The 23,901-nt window shown below is 39.6% G+C and overlaps 1 pseudogene; it reads right to left on the bottom strand.

The window, feature by feature from the left end:
- Positions 1-3,440: 3,440 nt before the first annotated feature.
- On the bottom strand, positions 3,441-3,540 carry LOC138833304 (U6 spliceosomal RNA; annotated as a pseudogene).
- Between the last annotated feature and the right edge of the window lie 20,361 nt (positions 3,541-23,901).

Here is a 23,901-nt window from a genome sequence, read left to right as displayed (position 1 = left end):
CAAAAACTAAACAGAGAAACCACAGATCTAAACAGCTGCAGAGATCAACAAGATTTAACCGACATCTACCGAATATTTCACCCAACAGCATCAGAATACATGTTTTTCTCAGCAGCACATGGAACATTTTCTAAAATAGACCACATTTTAGGCCACAAAGCAAACTTGTCTAAATTCAGAAACAGTGAAGTTATACCTTGCATTCTCTCTGACCACAAGGGAATAAAATTAGAACTCAACACCAAAAGCCACCAAAGAAAGGACGGTAACACATGGAGGCTGAACAACACACTGCTGAATCACGAGTGGGTCATGGAAGATATTAGAAAGGAAATTCAAATGTTCATGCTATTCAACAAAACAGAGAACACAAATTACCAGCTCCTTTGGGCCACAGCAAAGGCAGTATTCAGAGGCAAGTTTATAGCTCTGAACTCCTACATCAACAAATTGGGGAGATCTGAAACCAACAATTTAATGACATATCTAAACATCCTTGAAAAGAGCAGCAAGATAAACCCCAATCCAGTAGACGGAAAGAAATAATCAAAATTAAATCAGAATTAAAGGAATTAGAATAAAAAAAACTATAGAAAGGATCAACAAAACAAAGAGTTGGTTCTTCGAAAAAATTAACAAAATTGACAGACCCTTAGCAAATCTTATCAGAAAAAGAAGAGAACACACCCAAATAAATAAACTCAGAAATGAGAATGGAAACATCACCACGGAAACAACCAAGATTCAGAACATTATAAGGGAATATTCCTCAAAACTTTATGCTAATAAATTTGAGAACTTGACAGAAATGGACCTTTTCCTAGCAAATATTGACATTCCAAAACTAAACCAAGATGAGTTAATCCATCTTAACAGACCCATATCAAGCATTGAAATAGAAACAGCAATAAGAGACCTCCCAGGTAAGAAAAGTCCAGGACCAGATTGTTTTACAGCAGAATTCTACAAGGCCTTCAAAGCAGAGCTCACACCAATACTCCTCCAACTCTTCAATGAAATTGAAGGAAAAAGTTCACTACCGAACACATTCTATGCAGCCATCGTCATCCTCATCCCAAAACCAGGCAGCGACTCATCAAAGAAAGAAAACTGTAGACCCATTTCTTTGATGAACACTGATGCAAAACTTCTCAACAAAATTTTGGCCAATCGACTTCAACCTATCAAAATTCCAACCTTGTTCTTCAAGGAAATAGAAGAGGCATTCTAAAAATTCATATGGAACAATAAAAGACCCCGTATAGCAAAAACGATCCTCAACGGAAAGAACACTACTGGAGGAATATCAATACCAAATTTCAAACTGTACTATTAAGCTATAGTAATCAAAACACCTTGGTACTGGCATAAGAACAGACCTCAGTATCAATGGAATAGAACTGAAAACCCAGAAATGAACCTACAGACCTATAGCCATTTAATATTTGATAAGGGAGCTAAAACAATAGAATGGAAAAAAGATAGCCTCTTCAGTAAATGGTGCTGGCAAAACTGGTTAACTGCTTGTAGTAAACTAAAGCTAGATCCCTATATATCACCCGGCACAAGAATCAATTTCAAATGGATCAAAGACCTCGGAGTCAAACCAGACAATCTGAAAACATTACAGGATGGAATAGGAGAAACCTTAGGTCTCCTTGCTCAGGCAGAAATTTTCTTTATAGAGACCCGGAAATACATACAATGGACAAGGGTCTTGGAACTTAAAGAATTAAATCATACAAAGGACTTCTATTTTATTACTGCATTATACATTTTTTCTAATGTTGGATACCTACAGTAGAAAGCTATTAGAAAGCTCTTAAATCCCATATGTTGAATAGTGAGTTTTCTTACACTATAACATGGTATTTCCCAAATCATTTACATAGAAGGCATTGTTTCCTATTTTCTCATTCCTAGAATAAGCTGCACATGAAGACACCACTGGTCCTGATTTTCAGTCTGTACCTTTGAATACTGAGGAAAATCTTTCCTCTGCTCCCTATAATTCACTACTCTCCAGTTAGAATAATTTAGAATAGTAAAAATGGAAAAAGAGAAAATAAATCATGGTGAAAAAACATATGCAGAACATTCACCAGTTTTTTCTGACCAGTTCAACCAATGTGAACTATTGGGGAAATACATGGACACCTCATTCCCACTGGTACTCAAAATCACTGGTTAGGCAATTGTGACGAAGACAAGGAACAAGATGAAAAAATGAGGAATGGTATCAAATGCAAGAAAAAAATGGAGTAGGATCCAAGCAAATTTCTTCTTTGGGATGCCGAAATTTATCGGCTTACTGTGTTGTGAACACTGCTTTCCAAAATGGCCACCCAGATGAATACTAGGGATGAGGATGAGTATACCCCTCTTCATCGGGAAGCCTAGAGTGGACACTTAGACATTGTCCATGAGTTGGCAGCTCAAGGCAGATATTCATGCAATAACTCTGAATGGCTGGACACCCCTGCACAGTACTTATATGTGGAATAATACCAAAATGGCTTCTTTATTACTTCATCATGATGCAGATACCAATACCCAAACTAAAGGCCTCTTGACCTCCTTGCATGTTGCTGCTGGGAATAGAAATAGCAAAGATACTCTGTATCTCCTTCTGTTGAACCATTATATCAAACCAGGTCTGAAGAACAACTTTGAAGAAACTGCATTTGATATTGCCAAAAGGGTAAGTATGTATCACTACCTCTTTGAAATTGTCGAAGGCTGTACAAATTGGTCTCCTAAGTCATAATGGTTTGGTTAAGTTTCTTAAATTTCAAAAATGCCAGTCCATCTTTTGTGTCCCTACAAATTTTTTCACAATACAAAGCAACAGTAATATCTTACTATAAAAATTTATGTATTTCATGGTATTCTTCCAAGTGAATTGCATGACTTTGATATCAAAATGTATTCAAGAGTTGTTTGTATACATCTGTAATGATTTCTGCAGAGTTTGTGATTCTTTAAATCAGAAATAATTTTAACTTATCTGTTGAAATGAATAGTATAGAAACTAAAGATGTTCCGGGTGCTTTTCTGAACAAAGTATATCTATGTTTGTGTAATGTCCATAATCTATTTCATTCTCTCCTAGATATAATACTTTGAATTCTACATTGTTATATAATGTATAGATTCATTAGTAAATGTGACCTTTCAGATTGCATTCCATATAGAAGTATTTTAAGACTCCTTTTTTTTCGTGGTTTCTTTTATTATTTTATTTCTTTGAGATAAAATGGCAATATTATCTAATTTCAAGTTTTGTAAAGGTTATGCTATGTAAAGGCCTTTCTAAGGTGAAAATTTAATATACTGATGTCAAACTAACCTTTAATTCTATGAATTACATGTATTGTTACACTTGTATTTTTGTAATCAACTTTTAATAACTCTTTTTCATTTCTTGCATCAGAAGAATGAAAAATATGGAATACTTCACAAATTTTCATATCATCCTTGTGCAAGTGCTATGTTAATCTCTGTATTGTTGTAATTTGGGTAGACCTGCTTCTGAAGCATGTAGTATCCTCTAAATTTAAGTACTTAATGATACAATCTTTATACAGGCATATATCCATGGTTGCCTATTTGTAACAAGGAACCCTTATTGTTCCTGAAAATGCTATTGATCTTATTTCTCTAAATTTCTGTGTACAGTAGAAAAAACTTATATAGTTTGGTCGATTGCTCACATTTACAATTGTTTTGTCAATGACTATTTCGTCATTTTCATTTTAAATTTGATCATACTTTGAAGCCTTTACAGCTAAGTCCAAAGGTGGTGGCTTTTCAAGTACTTATTTATCAACTGAGTTAGCTTTGTGGAGCTAATGGATTCAAAGTAAGCCTTGCTTAAGAGCTACTTCTAACTTTCTGCAGCTTAAAATTTCCCAAATGAGGTCTTGCTGGAACAAATGTCTACCTGAACTGTGAAGACTCAGGGTCTATGTTGAGGGGGCAGAATGATGCAGGTTCCAGCCTCGGGATTATCTGAGGACTGTGTTTGGGATTAGGAAAGCTCTTGGAATGCCAGGCTACAGAGGGAAAATGTTCCCTCTCCCTATCTCAAAACATGTCACAGACTCCTGGGAGCTGAGGAAGTGGCTCTTCTGCTTGCTTAAGCATAGATTAACAGCTGGTCAAGCATTTTCCTGAGATTGGAGAAGTGGTTTGAGCTTGATCTAAAATAGTTTAGATAATAATATACCTAGACTTTCTCTCATAGGTTAAGTAAAAATGTATCTGTGGAAATTTTTTGTGTGAATGTTTTCTGACCAAATCTTGGCAAAGATGATGCTTGCTAGTCTTTAAATACCCACTAACAATAAAGCTCAGCATGCAGTGGCAATTGCTGTTTGCACTCTGCATACCCTGTGTCCTGGTGATTTTGTGACCCTTACCTAGGGACCCCAACGCACTAGACGTTGACACTGAACCTTTACCTTTCTTCCATGTAGGAACAGACCAACCAGAATATCTTACGTTGACAGCATGGATTGTCTTACTGGAACAAACATAATCTTAGTTACAAGGGATCATAGAGAGATGAACAGTTCAGACAGAATTGTTCAGAATAGAAGGTATTTTATCAAAACATAATTGTTTATTATACGTATCATTTCAAAAGTAGCTAAAGCCAAGAAAGTGAAAAAAATTGTTCATATGCATGATTACCTACTGTCCTGACCTGTCTATCATCCAACCAAGCAGGAACTTACACTACTGACATTCTATCACCAAATATTGCAATAGCTCTTGGAGAAGTCCATATGTTTCTCCTCGATATTAGGCCTTAAATTTGTAATGTTTTAATCACAGTGTTTCCTCTTGCCTCTAGGCTGCATATCTACAAATGGTAGAGCTTTAAGTCTAACTCTACCAAAAACTGAGGTAGAGATAATGGAATAATACTTTAAAGCAGAGTTGCCTTTGATTCCCTAAACACAACACAACAATGCAAAACAATTTTTATATTATATGTACTTATATATTTTATATTTATATGTGCTAATTTTAAATTTTATACAGTGAATCTTACTAGAATTGATAATTTGACAAATATATTGACATTTATTCCCATAAATAGATTGGAATATAAATAATTAGGTTTAGAATATATATTAGACTATAAAAAGTATCAATGCAATATCTTCAGTATAAGCTTCTGATACCTTCTAAGTGTTCGTGGTCTTCTGGATACACATGGTATAATAACAGTATTGTTTTCTGCTAATCTATAAGGGATTTTATTCTGATGCTCTGTTTATTGTTTTAACTTGCTGGTCCCAAAGTGTTTTTCTCCATATTTCTAAAGCATTCTTACTGATTATACCCAAATTTTGCTGATATGATGTCTAAAAGCTATTATTCTTCTGCAGGACCCACGGGTCCTAGGATAACAGGTCCCAGTTATCTGCATCATCAGATAACAAGGGCATGACTTCTCACATAGGCCCATGCAACATGCCAACAGAAAATAATTAAAGACTCATCTCAATTTCTCATTTCCTATAATATTTCAGGGCCCCAATTGCTTACAAGAATTAGCAGTGATCAATTGTGAAATGCAAGGCAACTTAAAATGAAAGATGAGATCACAAAATCTGAGAGAAAATACTGTAATTCAAACTTTCAATTTACAGATGACCAGCCCATATGAGTGAACAAAATCACAAATGAACAACGTTATTTTTAATACCTTTCTCCTAATGATGAATGAAAGATTTCAGTGCAGCCAAAAAAATAGTTTCTGGAATGATAGATCATAATTGGTCTACCAAGACTAGGAAAACTTGATTTAGAGGTCAAATATAATTTAGAAAAACATTAATTGAGAATACCCTTAGTGCTTCAAAACACTGGTACTTCAGTAAAACTTGGTTCTGTAGTATAAAAATGTCATTCTCAAACCAATGTAACCTACATTTAATCTCCTGAAAGTATATTCCTTTTCAAATAAACTTTTAAAAATCATATTCACCAAAATAACACTTGACAAGTAGATGATAGTGACATTACAAGGTTTTCAAGTGTAGGGAGCAAGTTACATTAGAGTTGATTTACGTACCCAGCACTAATACCAAACAAGTTCAACCATTCATTAAAGTGCAGAAATACTACCCCCCACAATTTGTGTTGTTCAGTAGAGGCCTTCCAGAAATGTGTTTAATGGATCAGCCTCCCATAATTCAAACCCAAATATTAGCTAATAAAGTAAATTTCATCACATAAGGAGGTACATTTTAAAGTCACTAATAGTTGCCTTATCATGTGTTGCCTTATCATATATTTTCCGTATCTGTCTAACATAGTAAGAAATATGACTTTAAGTCTTGAATATGGGTACTGATGAGAGATGTAACAAACATAAAATCTGTCTTCTATTTCTATCATATTCCTCTAAGTAGTAAATTTTAGTTTTCTTCTTTTTCCAAAACTTATAGTTAGTAGAATATTTACATAGGATAATGTAAAATAAAATAATCACATACCATTGCACAAAGCCATTTATAAAAACTGGTAGGAATAAATTCTAGGCCATTTTTAAACGTTCCTTTTGACTAAAGATTAATCTTCCAAATGAACGAGAATAAAATCATGTCTAAGTGCTTCACATTTCCAGTCTTGCACATTGTTATTGCAGATGAATGAATTATGGAAATATAAGCTGACATCAGTTGCCTATATATTCTCCATGCTGGCTGAGACTCAGAATTTGCACAGCACAGGAAAACAGGTGCAATGACTGGCTTCTCACATCAGGGTGAATTTTTGGCATTGCTGGGCTTTGAACTCAGGGCCTAGGAAGCCCAACTGCCCAATCAGTCCACGTGATCACACCAGACGTTGAGCCACTAAGGAGATGGACTCTTCCTAGGAACTGAGATCGAGCCACAGGGAGGCCAAAATAGTGCTCAATGCATCATTTAAACATGGGATGTATGTTCACATCCGTGTGGAGACTGCATCGTGCATTGAGTGTACTTATTGTGTTTATTTTGTATACTATTCATGGATTTTTGTGTATTTTCTCATGTATATGATGACAGGTATAACTGGGCTGACATGGATAACAACTTATTCCCATGACCACAGGGTGGCCCATGCATTCTCGATCCTAGCTGAGACCCAAGACTTGCAGAGGAAAGGAAAACATATGAAAACATTGGCGTCTTACATCAAGATGAATCTTTTGGCAGGGCTGGGATCTGAACTCGGGGCCTAGCAGGCCCAATTGGTGAATGAGTCCATATGAGCACAACAGCCTGTGAGCGACAAAGGAGCTAGGCATTCCCAGTACCTGAATTTGAGCCCCCTGGGGGGAGAGTGGGAGCACAATAGTCATCCATTCATAAGTAGAAGGTAGAATGCAAATAAGTATATATTTGTATAGAGTAGGACTGATGGTGACTTGTGATGGAATCCAATCTGTGTGTACCTATATTTCGATATTTTCTGATGCATTCATTTCATGTCTGTGATGATTATTGTCATGCTTCATTAACTCTTCTTTACAAATAATCTATACCCCATGAGTCTTGCGTATCATTTCCTACTCGCATCATGCACAAACTACTCATTCAAGGATGAGATCGATCGCATGCCATGACTCTTCCTAGGTCCAGAAACAAGTATCTCAGGATCTCCCGCCATTCCCTCCTCCTAGGGGGACTGAATTCAAGCCTCAGTCCTGGAAAAGTTACTCCTTATATACATCTTAACAATAAGATTTATACTTCCATTCAGATGTTCAGTCCATATTATTTTATTGACTCTGATGACACTTATACCATTTATTACATTGTTTACATCCTATCACATATAATCTAGATTTTAGATGTATGTGATCTCCATCATGCCTGGCAGTGCTAGGATCGGATCTCAGGGCCTAGCAGGCCCAATTCATGAATGGGTGAGTTTGAGCATGGGAGCCTCTAGCCAATGAAGCTGTCAAGTGATTCCCATGCTCTGAGATTGACCCCCAGTTTTGGCCAAAACAGCAATACATGGATAGACAGATGGTGATATACAAAGAAATATATATTGTTAAAGAGTGCCAGAGCCGTCTATCTATGATTGAATGACACCTACTACGTTCCTACCAACTCTTAGGTATTTATTATACCACCATTGAAGGAATATTATTCTTTTAATGCTTAATAAACTATACATTAAGATCAATCAGCATTCTTGGACTATTGCATCCAATTTTAGACTAGACGGATGCATGAACTACTCTTTCAATGGATATTCCCATGCATAGGAATGAGTCTCTTGTGATCTCCTGCCATTGGTGTCAGGACTGGGATTTGAACCCAGGGCCTATGTCCACAGGTTGTCTTATGGCTTCACTGATAGCCCACAAGCCATCAGCAATGGCAGGTCATATCTACTTTGCAGCCATGTCATTCAAACCCAGGATGGTCACTGTGCAAAGAAAAAAATAATAAAACCCTAGACCCCTGAAAGTTGCCACTTTTTCTGCTTTCCAGTTTTTTTTCTAGAAAGTCCCCTGGGCCTAGGATCTTAGGATCAGCTATGGTTCTGGAGGCTACACCCAAGCCGAGAGAGATCTAAGCTGAGACAGAGTTTCCATGACCTGAGTTCAAGCCCCATGGTTGGCCAAAAGAAAAAAAAGAAAAAGAATAAAGAAAATATAATTATTTAACTAAATTAAAAAAAAATAAAGCTACATAGTTTGGATTTTCTCCTAGTTTTCTTTCCTAGCCTGGGATTTGAACTCAGGGTCTTGGTAAATCTGTAGCAATGTGAGGGAAGATTTGCTACTACTTGAGTTCAAACCTTGTGCCAACCAAAAGTGAAACCTAAGTCACTGACCTAAGCAGGGGGAGGTAGTTGTGGCAATGGGAGGGAAGGTATAGTAGGGGGAAAACAAAGGAGGAGGTAACAATGCTCAATATGAAATTTACTCATTACCTTGCTCCTGTAAAATATTTTTACAATAAAAAACGAACAAAGACAAACAATGTAGTTCTCAGAGAAGCATTTTGGAGGTAAGGGAAGGATCTCTGAGTGAATAGCTGTACAAAATTCTACACTTTTTAAAATGTTCAGTATGGAACTGAATAAACATAACTGCTTCCATTAAAAAATTATGTCAGTGTCTTGGAACTGGAGCCAGTATTTCTGCCATTGCTAGGATTTGAGCTCAACGTCCAGGTAACTATTTTGCATCATGGGTGAAGGCGAAGCTCACTGTCCATGAGGAAAGAAATTCAGGCTAGAGTACCCAGGGCCTGAATGAAAGCCCTGAAATGGAAAAAATATCTCTATACATGTGTAATATATGATATATATATATATATATATACTTACATATGTATGTTAATTTCATATTATGATTCAGGTGGATCAGTGGTAGAGCACTTGCCTTGCATGCCTGAGTCCCTGGGTTTGATTCCTCAGCACCACATAAGCAAAAAGAAAAAATCCGGAAGTAGAGCTGTGGCTCAAGTGGTAGAGTGCTAGCCTTGAGCTGAAGATCTGAGGAACAGCACCCAGGCCCAGAGTTCAAGCCACACAACTGGACCCCCACAGAAAAAGAATGATTTTGTATTTTATTTTCCTTTGATTCATTTATTTATTGATTACTGTATTTAGTATTTTTATACACATAATATTTATTACATTTTGCACATTTTTATAAAATTATACCCAATAATTGAGGACATTGACTCATTTTCATTAATATTTTATTAAGTGTTGAAACATAATACATAAGTAAATGGAAGCATTTGTCACAGTCTTTACATGATTAGAGTCTCTCACAAGTATGAGCTTTGTCTTATTTATCTTTGGAAACTTTCTATCAGGTTTTCTTTAGATGATTTATACTCAGAAGCCTTTTCTTGAGGATAGGCAAGTGAGGTATAAAATTGTGAGGGTGGGGCTAGAAATGTGGATTAGTGGTAAAGTGCTTGCTCAGCATGCATGAATGCCAGTGTTTGAATCCTCAGTGCCACATACTCAGAAAAAGCCAGAAGCTATGGAGTAGCTCAAGTGGCTAGCCTTGAGAAAAAGAAGCTCAGAGAGAGTACCCAGGCCCTAAAATCAAGCCCAGGACTGTCTAAAACCATAGGCCAGATGCCAGTGGCTCATAAGTGGAATCATAGCTTCTCGGGAGGCTGAGAGCTGAAGACCACAATCCAAAGGAAAGCCTGTTAGATTCTTATCTACAGTGAACCACCAAAAGAACCCATCTGGCATTTTGGATTAAGTGCTAGAGTGTTCACCTTGAGCTGAAGGGCTCAGGGTGGTCAGTGCCCAGGCTAGAGTTCGAGACACACAACTGGAAAAAGAGTGAGGGTTAATTAAAATACTTTTCCTATTTGCTAATTACAAGAACATTCTTTGGAACATGAACACTGATGCCCACCAGAATTGGACTCAGAGCTCAAGGTTCAAGTGTAGCACATACATATGCCCATCCTCTCAGACTATAGCATTGTAATATTGTGTCCTACAGGGTTCTTAAAGGTCCAAGGTTAAAAGGCTTAATATGCTACACAAGCCCTTTGTGATAAGCAGTTGACTTGTATTGTCAATGTCATTACAGTTCTGAACCTAGCAGAGCACAAGTAGGTCATGCCCATCACCCTAGCTCAGGAGGCTGAGGTCTCAGGATCACAGGGTGAAGCCAGCCAGGGCAGGAAATCTATGACAAAATGACTTCAATTTCTGAAAGGTCAGATATTCAAGAGCTTCGTGTGTCTCCCTTGGTGATGAGAAATTACTTGCACATTAAATGTTCTTATAGTACTTGAGCTATAGAAGAAGGAAAGAACCATTATTGACCTATCCTGGATTCAGATGAAGTTCTCAGGATCCAAGCCCTAGCTGTGTTAGCAGGAAGAACTCCAGTGTAACTCTGTAATAGAAGGACAGAAAACAGTTTCAAAAACCAGTCTAGGTGCAGAGACCAGGCCTACAGGATTAGGAGGCAGAACGTACACACTCAACAGGGAAGTGAACTGCAAAACCACTTCATTTATTCCAGGCACAACCAGCATTGGGGAAAACCTGTAAAATTTCTTAAAGTTACACCAGGGCCAGGCTTTACTCGGCCTCTTCAAACAATGACTAATGAACCTTCCTCCCTCATGTGAAGGGAGCCTCAGGCTACCATTAGGTTACCAATAGAGAGCCAGTTTAGTGGGGGAGAGGGGAGGAATAGAGTAGAGAAACCCTGCTCTCTGGTATTAGGGAGTGGGTTTTTGACTCTCCATCTGTCAGATTTGAACACCCTTCTACCTCTGCCAGTCCATTCTCCTTCCTTAATTCTCCACATAATTAATGCAAATCCCCAGACTAACTAGAGGCAGGACTGTTTCTATTTTGTCTCCAAGCACATTATTTTGAACCTAGCTCTGCCCTCTTGACTCTGCGGCCCTTGGTTGCCTGAGAAGTGGGAAAGAGACAGTCTTCCTGCTCTGTGGTTATGTGAAGGCACACTGCAAAAGGCCTCCTGACTGGGAAGTGTTCCCTTCTTTCCTCTTGACGTCCAAAGATTAAACTATCATATTTCTTTCTTTCTTTCTTTCTTTCTTTCTTTCTTTCTTTCTTTCTTTCTTTCTTTCTTTCTTTCTTTCTTTCTTTCTTTCTTTCTTTCTTTCTTTCTTTCTTCCTTCCTTTCTTCCTTTCTTCCTTTCTTTCTTCCTACCTACCTAGGTATCTCTTTGCCCGGTCTTGGGTTGAACTTAAGGCCTGGGCACTGTCTGTATCACTCTACTACTTGAACCACAACACCAATTCTGGCCTTTTCTGTGTATGTGCTCCTGAGGAATCGTACCCAGGGCTTCTTGCATGCTAGGAAAGCACTCTCTCACTAATCCACATTCCCAGCCCCCTCATAAGTATGCTACCATTAAATAAGTATGCTACCATTTTACTTCCTCAAGTTTAATTTTCTGAAGACTGGTTACTTCTAAGAAACCCTACCTTGTGTACCCCTGCCTGATTTGTGACTGTTCCTGCATTGTCCTCATAATAAAATGTAAATAAAGACTGCTGAAATCTTCACTGTGCATCATATAAGGACACAGGCCTGGAACCCTGGAAGAGAAAGACATGAAGAGGATGATGCAGTAGGCGCAAGGATCATATGTGAATAATAAATGAATAAATAAATAAATAAATAAATAAATAAGAGAAGCATCATTGCATACAGTGTGTTTGAACTCAGGGAGGTAATATACACACATAAGTAAGTAGGGCACTGATTCATAAACGTGGCGTTCTCTTTTTGAAAACGTTTTTGAGGCTATCCCATGGCTTAAACTCAGGGCCTGATGCGTTCCTCAGCTGTTTTTCCCAAGGCTGAGGCTTTTCCACCGCCACAGCTCCACTTCCAGCCATCTGGTCGTTAATCGGACATAAGTGCCTCCCAGGCTTTCCAGCATGGTCTAGCCTGTTTCATCTGCTTGGCTTTCTCTCTCAAAGCCCCATTTCTACCTTCTGGTCCACTGCTCCACTTCTGGTTTTCTGGTGGTTTATTGGACATAAGAGTCTCACAGACCTCCTGCTCAGGCTGAATATATATCATACATATGTATTTGCATAGATATTACATATTGTACCTAGGGCACAATATTTCCACAGAAAGGAAATTAGGTCAACATTGGCTTCTTACTCCACCAATTGACTTCAGCACTCCTGGGATTTGAACTCAGGGCCTGGAATGTCCAATTCATCAAGGGGTCAGTTTAAGCACAGCACCCTCAAACAAATTCAATGCCAGGCAGTTCCCAAGACCTGAGTTTTAGCCCCAGGAGTGGTCAATATATAAATAGTTAGATGTGTAAATTGCTGCAAATAAATGTATATATATATATATATATATATATAGAGAGAGAGAGAGAGAGAGAGAGAGAGAGAGATGTATATGTATATCCCAATGTACATTTAAATATAAATATATTATAGAATGTGAGATGTCTGTACATTATTAAATGACATTTAACATATTACTAATAATTATTAGGTATTAAATTATTCCTCCATTTAATGAAGTATCATGGATTAAGGCACAATAAAGTATTGCCTTGTGTAAATGAAGCTCAGAGATAATTTCTAGGCTCATAGTTGAAACCTCAGGATCTGCACTAAAAAGAAAGAGCCAGTAATTCCATGTGTCTGTGTATATATGCATGTATTTCTATCAGTGAACATCCATAGTCATTAGGAAAAATAGCACCCAGCTAAGAAATTTGCTTTGAATAGAATGATATCATAGCACAGAGAGTGCTTTCAAGATAGTGCATGTCCCTGGTCAAAAAATTAAGACAATGGCTTGGAATTTGCACCATTTTTCTGGCAGGCCTGGGATTTCAACTCAGGGTCTGATTAACTCTTTGGCACTGTAAGGGAGGGGAAACTCACCATCGTTGAAGACAAGAATTTCAGACCAGTTTCGAGGGCCTGAATTCAAGCCCTAGCCCTGGAAAAAATAATATTCATACATGAGATCTATTTACATACATGTGTTTACTCCCTATGACATTTATTACCCTTATTTATTTTTTATTTATTTTATTTCGTATTATTACATATATCACATTTATTTCATTTATTACATCTTATCACATGGATTTATTTGCATATGGATTATACATCATCCTGAGACCCACAACTTTCACAGAGAAGGAAAACAATGGGTCAAAATTGGCTTCTGACTCCACATATAAACTTTTGGCCATGCTGGGATTTGAACTCACAGCCCACAATGCACAAATCATGAATGGGTCAGTTGTAAAACAAAAGCTTTTGGCAAACTGAACTGCCAGCCAGTTCTGAATACCTGTGATCATGCAATAGTAGTGGTGGATAGATAGATAGATAGATAGATAGATAGATAGATAGATAGATAGATAGATAGATAGATAGATAGATAGATAGACGTGTAGTTTGCTATGTATATGAGAGAGAATGTGAGAATATTGAATTATATATATTATGAATTATTAGTTATTAAATTATGCCTCCTTTTAATGAAGTATCATGGTTGAATACTTATTAAAGCATTAATGTAAAAGTAGTCAGTATTCCATAATTGGGAGAAGCATACCATGTTGGTAGAATGGAAGACATTATCCAATACTTTTTGTGTGGCAATTCTATAAGAGAATTATTAACTAATTGCAAATTTAATTGTTACTTTTATAACATTCCATTAGGCATTCCCATGGATAGGAATGATTTTCTCAAGATCTCCCTCCATTTGTAGGTGGCAGTACTGTCACTTTAACTCCAGGCCTGGGTATTTTACTTTGAAATGCAAGCCATTGGAATTACACTGTGAAGATTTCAGATTGTCAGGATGAAAGAAAAGAATGAGAAGGAAAGAAAGCCAAGTGTCAGTGGATCCTACCTGTAATCCTAGCTCTTCAGGAGGCTGAGAGGTAGAGAATGCCAGTTTGAATTCAGCCAGGACAGGAAAATCCACCACACTCTTATTTCTGAGGGATTACAGGAATAAAAAATCCCCATGAATGGGGCTATGGCTCAAGGGCAGAGCATTAACCTTAAGCACAAGAACTCAGGAGGGACAGTGCCTAGGCTCATAGTAAAACTCCCGAACCTGGCAATTAAAAGAAAATCCAGTAACCACATGTCTCCCCATGTATGTACGCATGTATTCCTATTGGTGAAGTTCCAGAATCCCTATAATGAAAGGCATCCAGCTAGGAAATTTGCTTTGAATAAAATGATTTCATAGCACAGAGAGAGTTTTCAAGACAGTGCATCTTCCGGGGCTCCTCTCACTGTTCCCATTGTAGCCTGAGGGACTGCTGGAAGAAGACTTCCTCATTATTGGAATAAGCAGACAAAAGGCCTCACTCCTGTAGAGCTGAGTGACAAAAAACTCTTTCTAGGCCAATTAGTGAGGAGTGTGAGTGGGCTCTGAAGGCCAGGAGAAAAAGGCCTCTTTGTATCTCAAGCTATCTCTCTGCGGAGAGCTCTGTTGTGACAGGAAGCCTTCATTTGTGCCACCTCCCGTGGCAGGCCAAGTTCCCTGCACTTATCCTGTATTTGTTAGACTATGTTCCAGTGTTGAAAAAACCTGCTACAATTAATTCAAGGGTCCTTTTGGCAGACAACTAAGGAGCTGAACCTAATAAAATGATCCATTATTGGCAATGATGCTTCCCTGGGTTTCCAGAAGCTTGCTAAATCAAAGTACATGTGTAATATTACTATGCTTCATGTCATCTATGGCTGGTGAAACTCATCAGGTTTTGAAACTTTGACCACTCCTAGTTGGGCCCTGGGTGGCTGTGTTTCAGGGTTGAACACAGGACCTGGATACTGACCATGAGCTCAGAGCAGAAGCTCAGTGCTTTATCATTTCTTGTCACAGCTTCACTTCTGTTATCTCTCTCTGTGTGTGTGTGTGTGTGTGTGTGTGTGTGTGTGTGTGTGTGTGTGTGTGTGTGTGCATGTATGTGTGTTCATACACTTGTCCTGGAGCTTCAACTCAGGACCTGAACACTGTACCTGAGTTTCTCCTGTACAAGGATAGCACTCTACCACTTGAGGCACCCAGACTCTTCAGGCTTTTTTCTGGTGTAGTACTAAGGAATCAAACCCAGGGATTCATACATGCAAAGCACTCTACTCCTAAGACACATTCCCAGCACTCTACTTCAGGTTTCTTTCTTTCTTTTGTTGGAAGTTGGAGGAATTTAAGTCTAGGCCTGGGTGCTGTCCTTGAGCTCTTTAGCTAAAGCCAATCACTCTACCACTTGAGCAACAGCACCCCTTGAGGTTTTAGTGTGTCACTAGAGAGAAGCATCTCAAGGAATTTCCTGCCCAGGCTGGCTTTGGACCGTGATCCTCAGCTCTCAGCATCTGGAGTACCTAGGATAACAGGCACAAGTCAGCAGCAACTAGCTTCCACTTCAAGTTCCTAAGTAAGGAATAGGAGATAAAAGTCTCACGGGACCTTTTGTGTCTGGGATAGTTTTGAACCCAGACCGTCAGATCTCAGCTTCCTGAGTGGACAGGATGACAGACCTCAGCTACTGCACGCCTAGACTGTAACACTCTGTTGCAAGGGGGTCCTTGCCTCCTTGTGGTAGGGTGCTAACCATGATCCCCACAGGTAAAAGTCAGTGGCTAGGCCCTGAGTTCAAGGTTCATGATCAAGAAATATAATACAAAATATACTTGGAACTCAAAAAATTAAACCACCCAACAACAAATCCTCAAAGAAACAATTGCCCAATAAATAAGTGGGCGAAAGACTTAAAGAGAAGCTTCTCTGAAGAAGAAAGAAGGATGGCCAATAGACACATGAAGAAATGTTCAACATCCCTAGCCATAAAAGAAATGCAAATCAAAACAACATTGAGATATCACCTCACTCCATGTAGAACGGCAAAAATCAAGAACTCTTACAACAACAGATGCTGGAGGGGATGTGGACAGAAAGGAACCTTACTTCATTGTTGGTGGGAATGTAAACTTGTTCAACCACTTTGGAAAGCAGTATGGAGGTTCCTCAAAAGACTTCACATAGATCTCCCCTATTATCCAGCAATCCCACTTTTGGGCATTTACCCAAATGTTTACAAAAAAGACCACACTAAAGCTACCAGCACAACTATGTTTATTGCAGCATTATTTACCATAGCTAAGATATGGAACCAACCCAGATGCCCCTCAGTAGATGAATGGATCAAGAAAATGTGGTATATATACACAATGGAATACTATGCCTCCATCAGAAAGAATGACATTTCCCCATTTGTTAGGAAATGGAAAGACTTGGAAACAATTATATTAAGTGAAGTAAGCCAGGCCCAAAGAAGCATAGGTCCCATGGTTTCCCTTATTTGCAATATCTAGTATAGGTATGAGTTAAGCGGAAAATGTCAGAAAATGTGATGTTAGGAAAATGAACCCCTAAATATGTATTTTAATGCTTTCGTTTCTTTCATGCATGTGTTTCTAACGCATTTATAAGATTATTTCTTTGTTGCTTTGTATGTTCCTCCCCCACAGTGTAACCCCCGCTTTCACTATATTTGATGTCAGTATAACATGTGGAGGAGATGGGGACAAACAAGTCGTTTAAGGATTCAGGTGGACCTGTTGCAACAATGAGAAGTACAAAATGTCATGTCAAAACCAGCTTTACAATGTCGGTGTGTGGGGGGGAGGGGGGTATAATTGGGTGGGGGGAGGGGGGAGGTGGGAAGGGAGGTGAAGGGTAAACAAAGGAGGAGGCTGCAATGCTTGGTAAGAAATGTATGCATTATCCTGCCCATGTAATTATAGTCCCTCTGTACAGTATGTTCTCAAATAAAATAAAATTAAATTAAAAAAAAAGAAATATAATACAAAACAATTGTCTGCAGGAGACAACTCACTACAGTTAGGTACATACATAATTTTGGCCATGAAATGGTGCCACAAGTTTCTCATCTGCACAATCATCTTACTTGTGGAGCTCTTACAAGAACCAGATGAAAAAATGCACTCCAAGAAGTACTCAGCACACAACACCTCATGAAATACTCATCACATAGCTGTAGCCCACATAATATCATTAGAATTAGGGTGCTTTCATCAGTATCATCATTCTTTCAGAAACACACCAAAAACAGTCCAAATTTAGATTTTGGAGGGGTGAGTTTTTTGGGGGGGAGGAGTCAGCCACGGGGATTGCACTGAAATTTTGGGGGTACTGTCCTAAGGTCTTTTGATCAGGCTAGAACTCTGTGACTTTAAGCCACAGCTCAGAGTTTCACAGACTGCCTGCCAAGCCTAGGTTTTAAACCCACCAGTGTAGGATCTCAGCCCCCTAGTATCTTGGATGACAGGGTGAGCAAGCCAGCAGCATCTAGTCCATGGAACTGGGTTCCAGCAGTTTACCTCTGTCTAATTCAGGTTAGATGGCAAATGTCAGCACTAGATTCCCAGCTTGCTCTGTGATGAGGTATTTGCAGCCCTATCCGTATGTAGTTTCAGTCAGAACATTCTATGTTTTCCTTTTTTATTTTTTGTTTTGGTGCCAGTCCTGGCTCTTGAGTAAGGGTCTAGACACAGTCCCTAAGCCTTTATGCTCAAAGCTAGTGCTCGAGTGTTTGAGCTACAGCAAAACTTCTGGATTTTTCTCTGCAAATGGTAGTGAGGAATTGAACCCACGGCTTCGTACTTACTAGGCAAGCACTCTACCATGGAGCCCCAATAGTCACAAGTGTATAAACAGATAAATGTGTAGATTGGTAGACAGACAGACAGACAGATAAATAGATAGATAGATAGATAGATAGATAGATAGATAGATAGATAGATAGATAGATAGATAGATAGATAGATAGATCGATAGATAGATAGATAGATAGATAGGTAGATAGATAGATAGATAGATAGATAGATAGATAGATAGATAGATAGATGTAGATATATTTAATGAGAGATGTCTGTCAATTATGAAATTGCATATATGATATTTCTATCAAATATTGCCAATTAAATTAAATATTGCTAATTAAATTATTCCATCCTTTTTTAGGTATCATGATTGACTACATAATAAAGTATTAATTGAAAATCAGTCAATGTAGTATACCTGTTGTGTATAATTTTCTAATATAATTGTACACTAACTACTAATGTAATTGTTACTTTTACAACATTCCATTTGTACAGATGTCTATTGGAAAGCATTTCTTAGAATCTCCCGACAGCCATTCATTAGTGGGAGTCCCGGGATTCAAGCTCCAGGCCTAAGTTGCCGATTTCGGCTTGGCTTTGCTAATAGCCTGCCAAACATCAGCAATGTAAGGTCATGTACATTGTCTGGGCATTGTTATTTATACCCAGGATGGTACAATACAAAGGAAAAAACGTGTAATCACCTCATTGAACTTCTCAGTTTTATTTTTTTCCTTCTTATTTTTATTTTTTTTGCCAGCCCTGAGATTTGAAATCGGGACCTAGGATCCCTGAGTTCAAGCTCGGTACTTGGCCTAAAACCAAATAATAATAATAATGATAACAACAACAACAATAACAATAATAATATGGCCCTGGCTTGGTATTTGCACCATTATACTGGCAGGCCTGGCATTTAAACTCAGAGTCTGGGTAACTCTGTGGCACTGTGGGTGAAGTGGAAGATTGCCTTCCTTGAAGACTAGTTCAGAAAAGTTCCAAGCGCCTGAATTGAAGCCCCAGTACTGGAAAAAATGATACTCACATATGAGATCTATTTACATACATGGGTTTACTCCATATGACAGTTATTACCCTTATTTATTTAATATTATTGCATATAAATCATTTATTTTATTACATCATATCACATATACTGAGACCCAGAACTTTCACAGAGAAGGAAAAAAATGTGTCAAAATTGGCTTCTTACTCCATGAATACATTATTGGCCATGCTGGGATTTCAACGCACGGCCTAAAATGCCCAATCCATAAATGGGGTCACAGATTTAGCCCACCAGCCTCCAGAAAACTGAGCTGCCAGGAAGTTCTGAGGACCTGTGATCAAGCCACAGTAACTCCAAATATATATATATATATATATACATATATATATATATACGTATATATATATATATATATATATAGACAGAGGGAATGTGAGGATATTATTAAATTATATATTATTACAAATTATTAGTTATTAAATTATGCTTCCATTTAATGAAGTATTGAAGAGTTGAAGTAACTCCATTTTGAGGCCGCAGCCATTCTGTCCTTTATGTTAAATTATGAGTGACCCAGAGCAAACATAAATTCCAGGAACTGACTTGTCCATGTTGAAGTTAACCAAATCTCGCATAAATCCCAAGGACAGAGTTATCTGTGGCCACAAACTTCCCTTGCTTCACAGATAACCCCCTGCCCTTTATTGCCCCAGCCCAAATGGTATGATAACCCCCTGCCATTTATTGCCCTAGCCCAAATGGTCTGATAACCCCCTGCCCTTTATTGCCCTAGCCCAAATGGTCTGATAACACCCTGCCCTTTAATGCCCTAGCCCAAATGGTCTGATGACCCCCTATCACCCCTTAACACCCTAGGATGTCCTGTTAACACATCTGGTTACTGTAACTTTGTAGTTTTTGCCTTTATGAGCCCTATGAAATTTCAGCTCGGGGCTTCCTCCTAAGCTCCACTGTGTCGGTGTGTAGGACGAGGCCTGAGCTGCAGCCTGACTGAATAAAGCCTTGCTTTTGTATTTCGGAACGTCCGACTCTTGGTGGTCTTCTTGGTGGGGGTCCTGCGACGGGGGCACTTCAGTATCATCATCTAATACTTATAAAATCATTAATAAAAATCAGTTAATATCCTTAATCATACCATGGTGCTAGAATGGAAGATATAAATTCAATAATTTTTGTGTGCCATTCTAAAGTAGAATCATGAATTAACTGCAAATTTAATTATTACTTTCATAACATTCCATTAGCATTCACATGAATAGGAATGAGTTTGTTAGGATCTCCCTCCATTTGTGGATGGTAGTCCTAGCATTCGAATTCCAGGCCTGGGAAGTTTACTTCTAATACAAACCATTGGAATGACACCTTGAAGATTTCAGATTGTCATGAAAAAAAAAGAACAAGAAGAAGAAAAGGAAGCCAAGTGTCAGTGGCTCTTGCCTGTAATCCTAGCTCCTCAGGAGGCTGAGATGCCAAGTTGAATTCAGCCTGGGTAGGAAAGACTGCGACACTCATATTTCTTAAGAGATCACAGGAAATCAAAATAAAATAACAACAAAACACCCTGAGTGGCCCTGTGGCTCAAGTTGCAGAGCACTACCCTTGAGCAAAAGTCTCAGGGACAGGGCCAGGATGATGGGCATTCAGCAGGTTGGCCATGCCCAGCCCCCCAAACTGGGCAAGCTGGAACAAACCCTCAGAGAGTACTAAGTCTGAGCAGGCAGCTTGAATTATCATCCTTCACTGCAATTGAAGAACTGAAGCCACGAAGGCTTTGCCTGGGCTGGTGTGTGCAACTGGTGTGTACAACGGGTGCATTATGTCCTGGCACTTCTCAAGGGAAACCACAATTCTTAGGCTGTAGGAGTTGTTGAAGGTTGTGGCTCTATATCCTCTATCCCTCATTAAGATGTGAGCCTAGGTCTCTGGGGCCTGGTGGCCATCACTCATTCATCATTCTTCATTGTTGAGTCTCAGGCTGGTCCCAAATCCTGGGAAAGATAGGAAATAGCCAGCAATTTCTGTGCCAAAAGGGGTAATCCAATAAATCCCACCATCATAACTCCCATTAGAAGTAAGCCTTGGGCTTCGAATGTGGCTTACTGGTAGAGTGCTTACTTAGCACACATGAAGCTCTGAGTTCGATTCCTTCCTACCACAGAAACAGAAAAAGCCAAAAGTGAAACTGTGGCTTAAGCAATAAAAGTGCTAACCTTGAGCAAAAAAAGGTCAGGAACATGTCCAGACCCTGAGTTCAAGCCCTAAGATTGGCAAAAACAACAACAACAACAACAACAGCAACAAAAAAACGTGAGCATAGTGAGACATATTCTTCTGGGACTTAGAGGAGGGCCGAGGTTATGGGTAATAGGTAGAGGGCAGGTGCTGTTTGCTCACTCCTGTAACCTTAGCTACTCAGGAGGCTGAGATCTGAGGATGCCAAATGCAAGCAGGAAAGTCTATATGAGATGCTTTTCTCCAATTAAACACCCACAAAGCCAGAAGTAGAGCTGTGGTTGAAGTAGTAGAGTGCTAGTCTTGAGCACAAAAGATCAGGGATAGCATCCAGGCCCTGAATTCAAACCCTAGGAGTGGCACAGGCACACGCACACACACACACACACACACACACACACACACACACACACACACACACACACACACACACACACACACACACACACACACACCCCAAGATAGAGAATTTGACAGTCAACCTGCACAAATTCCACCTCTAGAAACTCAGTATTTTTAAAAATAAAGATGGAGAAGGAAAGGAAAGACTTGCTCGAGGAAGTGATATAACCAGTGCCAAAATTCCACAGGAGTTCTAAGATGTGGAACAGGACAGAGAGCCTCAGGCACAAGGTACAGCATGGGCAAAGATCCTGAGGTGTGGTGTAGAGCAGATTGTGTGGACGGAATGATGGTTCTGTGGCTTCAGACATGTCTGGCAGACCCTGAAGGCTGGGTCAAAATTTGTACTTGAGTCACAAGTAGGGCAGAGGATGGGGTCCCAGAATGAGGCCCAGGGAAATATTAGCTTGACATTTTACCAAAGACCCCTGCCAATTTCTGTGGCTGGAAGCCTATTTTTCACAGCTCCTGACCCTCAGGCCCTCTTTGCATGGAGGAGTCAGGGCAAATGCAGGGAAGAACTCTTCTTAAGAAAAGCTTCTAGCCCAATGCCACCAGTGGCTCAACCCCCTTAAATCCTAGCTACTCAGGAGACTGAGATCAGAGATTGTGGGTCAAAGCCATCTCAAGGGAGGAAAGTTAGTGAGACTTTCTTGCCCATGAGCTAACAAAAGCCAGAAATGGAGCTTTGGCTCAAGTGGTAGCATGTCCTCATTGAGAGAAAATTTTAAGAGACTACAGGCCAGACCGTGACTTCAGGCCCCAGTACTGGCACCTAAAAAATAAAGAAAAGCTTTCAGGAGCTCCTAGTCCACTGTGGTGAATGGACAGATAGGCCAGGCATGGGTGGCTTATGCTGGTCCTCCTAGCATATCAGGAGGCTGAGATGTGAGGATTGCCATTCAAAGCCATCCTGGGCAGGAATGTCCGGGAGACTCTGATCTCCAAAGATCCACCAGAAAACCAGAAGCGGCTGAAGTGCTAAGCTGAAGAGCTGAGAGATGGTGCGCAGGCCCAGACTTAGAGCCCCATGACCAATACCTGGCCTGCTTTGACCTCATGTTATGGCTCTAGCAAGTACTTTCCAGTGGGCTCCTGATGGTCTTCCAATGTCTATGTGTCCTACAAGTCTTCAGAGCAGCCTCCTTGAAGGCCTTTGCCTACAGAGCAGGACACAGTACCAGAAAAGGTCATGCCTTGTGGCATGCAGGTCATCCGCCGTACATCAGAAGGGCATCTGTCATGAGTGCAGTGTGGATCTAAGCACTGAATCAATGTGTCAGACCACGGATCTGGGCCAGAAGGTGTAGACCAGTTAAGGCCAGCTCACAAGGGAATCACAAAAATGTGAATTTGTCAAGCACACCTTGGGCAGGTTTTGAGTTGGGCTCATGAAAGACTTGTAGGCTGAGGAACAAAAGCAGGTTGGCTGCTGCTTGTAGCAGTCGCTATATTCCAGGAGTCCCAGGACTCGGAGCCCTGCTTAACTCACCAGTGTTCAGGGCAGATGAAGGTCTGCAATCATGGGACAACTACAAAGGAGCATCCATAGTGTCCTTCCCTTGGTTCTATGTTCCTGTGCTGGGATGGAGGGGCTGGTTCCATGCAATTTACTGCCATAGCCCAGACCCCTCAGCCCAAGAAGGACTTAAGGAGAAACAACTGATGTGGCTTGAGAGTTTATTATGAGTATGCCTCAGGACTGCCCCCAGTTCTAGCTAAGCTTATCATTACTACCTTCCTGTGTGTGTGTGTGTGTGTGTGTGTGTGTGTGTGTGTGTGTGTGTGTGTGTGTGTGTGAGTGTGTGTGTGTGTGCGTGCGCATGAGTGCATCTTAGTAGTAGGGCTTGAATCCAGGGCCCGTGCTCTGTCCCTCAGTTTTTTCATTCAAGGATACCACTCTACCACTTAAGCCAGAGCTTTTCTTCCAGCTTTCAGGTGGTTCTTGGGAGAAGAGAGTCTCACAGACAGTTCTTGCTGGGCTGCATCTGAATGTTAATCCTCCAATCTCAGCCTGCTGAATGAGCTAGGATTAT

This window comes from Dipodomys merriami, unplaced genomic scaffold (genome assembly GCF_024711535.1).
Source record: "Dipodomys merriami isolate MVZ:Mamm:240054 unplaced genomic scaffold, mDipMer1.0.p SCAF_203, whole genome shotgun sequence".
In the NCBI taxonomy this organism is placed as follows: Eukaryota; Metazoa; Chordata; class Mammalia; order Rodentia; family Heteromyidae; genus Dipodomys; species Dipodomys merriami.
This window is presented reverse-complemented; position numbering and strand designations above follow the sequence as displayed.